Source organism: Gossypium raimondii, chromosome 5, assembly GCF_025698545.1.
Source record: "Gossypium raimondii isolate GPD5lz chromosome 5, ASM2569854v1, whole genome shotgun sequence".
NCBI classification, from domain to species: domain Eukaryota; kingdom Viridiplantae; phylum Streptophyta; class Magnoliopsida; order Malvales; family Malvaceae; genus Gossypium; species Gossypium raimondii.
In genome coordinates this window covers 36,926,469-36,934,911 of record NC_068569.1, presented here as the reverse complement: position 1 = coordinate 36,934,911, position 8,443 = coordinate 36,926,469, and positions in this window count along the sequence as shown.

The following is an 8,443-nucleotide window of genomic DNA, read 5'->3' as shown; positions in this document are numbered from 1 at the left end:
AACAAACACAATCCTACTGAACAAGAGTGAGGCTTTATTCAGAAAAATTCCAAAATTTCGCTAAAGCCATGCCTTGATCTTGGGACTTCATACACACATCTAGAACACTTAACCACTGAAGCAGATAGATATTTGTGTCATATTTTTACAAAAACAAAAATATACATTTTTTGGGCGTTATAAACTTTCATTATTCTAGAGATGTTTTAGTCATATTTGTACACGAAATTTAGCCTATAAATAAGTCTATTAGCAACCATAGATAGTTTAGGATAGCAACAACAATATTAAGAGAGAGTTTGTGGGAATTAAGGGAACTTTTCTTATTTTAGGTTCAGAGTTTATTTTTTCTCCATCTTGTACTCCCCTTTCGACTTTTTACCGATATTAGTTATGTTTTCTTTACCCATGGTTTTTATCCTCTTCGGAGGGATTTTTTCACGTAAATATTTGTGTCCAATTTTCTTAGTTTTCATTTGTGTTCGTTGCATAACTCAGATTCAACCTAACAATTTGGTATTAGAGCTTGGTTCAATTTTCACATTCAACCCATTCAGAGATGAAAATGAGGTACGATATTGATAAGTTTGATGGGATTACAAATTTCAACTTGTGGTAAATTCAGATGGTGACAATTTTGGTTCAGAATGGTCTAAAAAAGGTCATTATAGGGCAAAAGCCTACAAATGTGAATCAGACAGAGTGGTAAGAACTTGATGAGAAGGCACTGTTAATAATTAAATTGTGCCTCATTAACAATGTATTGCAGAAGGTACTTCCGTAGAAGATGACAACAACCTTATAGAGGAAATTTAAAGCCCTTTATATGAAAAAGTCCCTCAAAAATCGCTTGGTATTGAAACAACAATTATATACGTTTCATATGGAAGAAGGTGAGTCTATTAGGGCCCATATTAGTGAATATTTCACTCTTCTCAATGATCTATCAAATGTTGAGGCCATTACAGAAAGAGACTATGTTATTGTTATGTTATTGCTTTGTTCTTCATACAAAATTTTTAGGGAAACCATGATTTATGGTAGAGAGACCTTTTTGAGAACGTGAAGGGAAATATTTGAAGTAAGGATAAATTTGAGAACGTGAGTCTATTAGGGCCCATATTAGTGAATATTTCACTCTTCTCAATGATCTAACGAATGTTGAGGCCATCATAGAAAGAGACTATGATATTGTTATGCTATTGCTTTGTTCTTTATACAAAATTTTTAGGGAAACCTTGATTTATGGTAGAGAGAGACTTTTTTTTAGAATGTGAAGGGAAATATTTGAAGTAAGGATAAATTTGACAACGAGTTAGGCGCGAAGAACAAATCAAATGGGTAAGCCTCAGTTTTGGTTGCTAGAAGAAGGAAACAATCTAAGGATTCAGGTCAGAGAAGATCAATGGCTAGATCTAAGTCAAGAAATCATGAAAAGGAATGTGGCTATTGCAAAAAGAAGGGTCACATGAAATCATAATGTTATAAACTTCAGAATAAAATTAATAGGGACGCAGAAAACGATGAGAAAGAAAAGTACAAAGACAACATAGCCGATGCTGATGTATCCAAGGACAGAGGTGATGATTTATTGCTAGTATCAATGACCAAAAGGTCTAAGTTCACATCTAAGTAGATCTTGGATTCAGGGTGTTCCTATCATATGTGTTCCAACAGTGACTAGTTCTCCACATACAATTCGAATGAAGGTAGAGTTGTACTTATGGGACATAACTCACCCTTCAAAATAACCTGCATTGGTACCATTCAAATTAGGATGCATGACAAGATAATCAGAATGTTGTTAGATGTCAAGCATGTGCCTCATTTAAAGAAGAATCTCGTCTCTTTGGGTATTCTAGACTCGAATGGTTGTAAGATCTTCATTGAGTCAAACAGCTTAAAGGTATCTCGTTGAGCCCTTGTTCTAATGAGAGGGCAGAAAGTCAGCAGCCTTTACATTCTACAAGGTACAACGATGTCCAATTCAGCAACAATTATGGAAGTAAAGGTGAGATCATCACCATGTCTTGACGAGCAGTCTTCTATTGTTGCAATGACACGACAACATCCCTTGTTTTCAAATTCTGAATCAACCAAGCTATGGCACATGCGACTCGATCATATGAGTGAAAAAGGCATGACCACTTTAAGAAAAAATGTCTTCTTACAGGCACCGGAGTTGAAAAGTTAGACTTCTACAAGCATTGTGTTTATAGGAAGTAGACTCAAGTTAGCTTTGATTCGGTAATGCATAGGATTAAAGGGACCCTCAACTACATTCGTTTTGATTTATGGGGTCTGGCTCCAGTTGTCTCCAAAGGAGGTAGCAAATTTCTTTTAAATTTTATAGATGACTGCTCCAGAAAAGTTTGGGTATATTTCCTAAAATACAAAAGCGAAGTCTTCAGGATTTTTATGCAGTGGAAGACCCTACTAGAGAAACATATTGGGAAGTTTGTAAAGTGGTTCAGAACAGATAATGGGCTCAAGTTCTATTTAACCGAATTTAATGATTTCTGCAAATGGGCATGAATTGAAAGACAGTACATAGTTGTTAGTACCCAGCACCAAAATAATGTCGCCAAACTTAATAAAGGAGTTTTGGGCTATAGCAGTTAATCTCATAACCTATTTGGTGAACTGGTCTCCACATCAAGCTTTGGATGGAAAGATTCCCAAAGAGATTTGGTCAAGTAATCCTCCTATCTCTTCCATCCTTAGAGTATTCAGTTGCCCAGCTTATGCCTGAGTTATTTAGGGAAAGATTGAATCGAGGGTGGTGAAGTGTATTTATCTGGGTTTTGCGGCCGAGATAAAAGGTTACAAGTTATGGTGCCCAAAAATGAGCAAGATCATCATTAGTAGATATGTTACATTTGATGAAACATAAATGATTCTATCATAAAAAGGATCACCAGGTCAAAATAACATTGCAAAGTCGAACGTTTCGAGCAAGGTGGAGCCAAAAACAAAAATAGATGGTGATGTTATGACGTCACTGAGCACAACACGACAAATAGAGGCAATGTCTTCAAGAGAAGAACTGCCGCGTCATTATATCTCGTAGAAATTTTGAATCAGACATCTCTTCAATGCAGCAGAAGGTTTCTAAAGCTTCTTCATCCCAACTAGAGACCCTTCAAACTTACAAGTTAGCCCTGGACAGAAAAAGGCGAGATATCAAACCACCACAAAAGTACTGTGAATGAAATCTCGTGGCATATACTCTAAGTGTTAAGTGGCTTGTCTCCATGGAAGAAGGGATTGAGTCTCTTTAAAATAGCGAGACGCGATAGCTCGTTAAACCAACCACCAAAAAGAAGATAGTTGGTTGCAAGTGGGTGTTCAAAAAGAAGGAAGTGTAGGATCAAGATAACATTAGATACAAGGCGAGGTTGGACGAAAAGGGCTATATTCAAGTGGAGGAAGTTTATTTTCATGATGTTTTCCTTCAAGTTGTGAAGGCACAAGTCCATTCAGGCACTGTTAGCTCTTGTTGCATCAAACAATCTCGAGTTAGAGCAGTTAGATGTGGAAACTACATTCCTTCATTGGCATTTGGACGATGACATTTACATGTAGCAACCTAAAGGTTTCAAGATTAAAGGAAAGGAAGACCACGTTTTTCTTCTTCAAAAATCATTATTCGGCCTGAACCAATCTCCTCAGAAGTGGTACAAAAAGTTTGATTCCTTCATGTTAGGTATTGGTTTCGTTCAAAGTAAGTATGACAATTGTGTTTATCTACAACTTTTAGATGATGGATCATTTATTTATTTGTTGTTTTATGTTGATGATATGTTAATTACGGCTAAGGATCCATCCGAAATTGAATGACTTAAAAGCATGCTTAACTCTAAGTTTGAGATGAAGGATCTTGGTGCAGCCAAGAAAATTTTAAGGATGGAAATTTCAAGAGATCTACACTTTGAAAAGCTATTTCTGTCACAATAGAGATACATTGAAAGGATTCTCAAACGGTTTGGAATGCAAGAATCTAAACTAGTTAGTACTCCCTTAGTTATTCAGTTCATACTTTTGACTCCAGATTCACTACAAATTGAAAATGAAGAAAGGTACATGTCCTCGATTCCCTAATCTAGTGCAATCGGAATCCTAATATAAGCAATGGTTTGTACCCATCCCAATATTTCCCTTGTTGTTAGTGTAGTAAGTAGATATAAGACCAAACCTGAAAAATTACACTAGCAAGCTGTTAAGTGGATTTTAATATATTTAAGAGGGACTTCCAATACTTGTTTGGAATTTGAAAGATGTTCAAAAGGTCTAGTTGATTATACATCACAAAAGAAAAATTCATATAAATATTCAGTACCACTTAGTTCGAGAGGTGATCGCTCATGGAGATGTTCATATTCACAAAATCGGCACAGAGAACAATCTAGCAGGCATGATGACAAATAGTCTTCCAATTCCCAAGTTTGAATATTGCTTAGACTTGGTAAGCATTCAACAGTGATTGAGTTATGCCCTTAGCGGGGATCAAAAAAGAAGGCACTCCGAAAAAATGAGTCAAGGTGGAGATTTTTCGAGTGTGCCCCGTATTTCAGACAAAACAGGGTTGACATCGAGACATGGAAGAGCTGACATCCTGATAACACGATACCAACATCACGATGAGAAGATTCACCACATCCCGATGTGGTGACGTGTTCCTTACTCAACTAGGTTTCTTCTCCTAGTTAAACTTTGTTATATTTTCCTAGTATAACTCTAATTATTTTAGAGATGTTTTAGTTATATTTATACACTAATTTTAGCCTATAAATAGGCCTTTTAGCAACCCTATACAGTTTAGGATAACAACAACAAAATTAAGAGAGAGTTTATGGGAATTTCGGGGAACCTTTGTATTTTAGGTTCAAGGTTTGTTTCTCCATCTTCTAATCCCCTTTTGGTTTTTTGCTGATTTTAGTGAAGTTTTCTTTGCTCGTGGTTTTTTATCCTCTTTAGAGGGGTTTTTCCACAAAAATATTTATGTCCAATTTTCTCAGTTTTCATTCGTGTTCGTTGTATAACTCAAATTCGACCCAACAAATAAATTCTTATATTTCAAATGGAAACGAACAATCTCTTACCACATGCAAGGTCATTTCCAAAGATGTTTTACATCTCACACAAGAACTATCGCTGATCTTATCTCTCCAGCATCTAACTTCATTGGTGAGCAGCTTCAATCTAAAGGTTAGCCATAGGAAGAGTCAAACACGTTAAGGAGCACTTACCTTCCAAAAACTAAAACTATTGTTCCTATAATCGACATTCATATGGGATCTCAAATGATTATAAGTAGAAGTAGAGGGAAACGACCACTGGACGTCTATTTCCAAGTGAAATGATTTTGAACACTCTCAGCCATAGGAGGCATTCACTTCGTAATTTCAATAAGACTATGACATAGTAAAGTGGATATAAGTTTCTTGATACGATCTCGGTTTAGTAGTTGAACCTGATTCGTTTAGTTCCCGATCGTAAACGAAGAAGTATATTTGGAAATATCGATTCAAGTAAAAAGGAAAAATATAATTGAATTTGAAGAAGTCAAATAGGTTCGATCAAATATGGATATGGAATTGGTTTGGGTTAGAAAGTTGTGAATAGGTTGGTTAAGTTCGGTGGTTTAATTAAGAAATGGAGTTGGTTTTGGTACGAAATGGTATGGGGTTTTAGTACGAAATGGTATGGAATTTTTGGTACGAAATAAACCAAATTTGGCTCAAAAGGTCAAGGATGAACCAACACTAAAGAAGAGTGTTGACCCAAAACTTATAGGACCTAAAAAGTCAGAATTGGTAATTTGGGAACCTTGACCCGATTCTTAGGAAAGTATGAACCAAAGGTATTAAGGGTGAACGCCACACTCGAGTTTAGGGAGTGATAAGTTCAGAAAGACTCGGAAAGACGCAACTAGAAGCTAGATAAGTCTTATGGGTCTCGAACGAAATTTGAGAGAAAAATGCCTCACAAATTCGGCAGCAATTCATTAAGAAAATGCCAAAAGTTCTTTTCAAAATGAAAATTTTAGCTATTTATAAGCAGCACCTAAGCTAGCCGAATAGTCACTTACATCCCTTAAAAATTAAGCAAATGAACCAATTAATTGAGCTAATAAAATTCAGCTGAATGGGAGCTCCAATGAACAACTTCTAGATGGATGAATGAATAACAAACAACTTGGATGGTGCATGGATGAGCTAGGTTCAGCCAGTGAGCATAAATAATCTCATTTAAATTGCAACTTTTGCTGAAAGTGACCAGCAATTAAGAAGGTAATGAGCAGCCATTTAAGGTGTGAAAGCCTTGAACCGAACAGCCTCTATGTGTGAACAATTGCCCAGCAATGTGAAAAGAATAATTTCGGCTGAATGGAGAACTTGGGAGTAGGAAATAGCAGCTCCCTTGGCCGAATAGTCACCTAGGAGACTTCAAACAGCAGCCAAATTTAATTCCCCAAACATGCATGTGCTGTCCCCTTACATGTATCTTCTTTTAATTCATTCATGCACCAAGGACGTCCAAATGTGATGTACCTGCATCAAAATTCATTCAATAAATCAAATACATTTTTAGACACATTAATTTGGCAGCAAATGACACAAAAATTCTGCACATTAAATTCGGCAGTCTTAGGACATAATTAAAACATGTAATAAAATTGACACATTAAAAACATGCATAAAAACATATTAATAAGCTGTAGAAATTAAGACAAATTAATAACATGTAATAATAACTCAATTAACATGCATAATTAAATTTGTCCAGATTTTAAACAAAGTAAACAACGAAAATTGATTGAGCTGTAATAAACTAATTAATTGACTCAAATAATTATTTCAGCTACTATAATAAGGTCTTAATGATATTGAGCTAAATCATAAGTGACTTGATCTGAAATTGAGCTGGTTCGAGCTCATTGAGCTGAAATGGAGCTTAATTCAGCTAGCAACAAAATGCTCGGAGAGCTCATAGAATTGGCCTAAGCTTCTTCGATGTGTCCAACCAAGGTTTCTCCCCAAACTTTATCAACTAAAGCCGAAACAGCCTCCTTGAATTGCTTGGCTCATGATCGGGTGATAGGACCTTTGGGCAACTCCAAAAGTTCCTTGTTTGAGCTAGGTAGAACTCAAGGCATGGCCGTATCATTTCTACTAATCCAATCCGCCACCATTAGTCACCATATCAATTATTTGAATAAATTTATCCTTCACACCACATCCAAAGTTGAAAGTTTTGACTGGGCCAACATTCAAAATCCAATTATCATTCAAAAAATTAATCAAACATCCATCTCCAATGACCTAACCAGCATTTGCAATGACCTCACACCAAACAGTTGAAAAGGATGTCCAAATGAATGGGCAATTTCGTCGGCCAATGGATTCCAAAATCATTCCATAAAAAATATATATATTACATAAGATATGAACCCAAAATTCCTTTGTGTTAGCTAAGATCTTGTAGCCCAACCTAAGAAGGAAGACTTGGTTATGCTTAGTAATGCATAAAATACCAAGGCCCCCCACATTAGACGGTTGGCAACAATTAGGCCAACTAACTAGAGCTACTTTACGACTTGACGAGGTCAAACCCTAAAGAAAATTCTGCACTAACTTTTCGATCTCTTTGCACACTATGATAGGGATGTGAACCTTAGTCATGAAATAAATTGGGATAGTCAAGAGCACCAATTTTACTAGTGTAAGTCTACCAGCCATGGATAAACGACGAGCATCTCATTCAATTTTGCATGCACCTTATTGATGATGAATTGGAAAGTGTCCATAGTAACCCACTTATGAAAAACAAGCATACCAAGGTACTTTCCCAAATCAGTCACCATAGAAAAGCCTTTTCATGGTCAAGTTTAATTGCCATCTAATACTTATTGCTTTTAGATGTCCTAATTATATAAATTGCCTCCTAAGTAATCACAATATTATTAAAGATGTTCCTCTCTACTATAAAGATCACTTGATTCTGTTTGATAATTTTTTGCATAATCGACCAAAGTCTATTGACCAACATCTTAGTAAAGACTTTGTAAAGAACCATACATAAGCTTCTAGGGAAAAATTGGTAGATATTTTCAAGACCAAAGACCTTTGGGATTAAGATAAGAAGAGTCTTATTAAACTTGGGATCCATGCTATCACCATTAAATGTATTCTTTACAAACTCAAAAACAATATTTCCCTCAATGTGCCAATGAGCTTGATAAAACTTTTCATGATAATCATCTACATCGGGTGTTTTTAGTGGCAACATATTGAACATTGTTTTACAGATCTTCTCTATAAATTTTTTGGCAAACGAATATGCTTTATTCGCATCAAAAGTTGGTGGAAAACGAATATGATAAGAAAACAACCCAAGATAGTGAAAATCAATTGAATATGATTTATTCGCAGATTTAGCA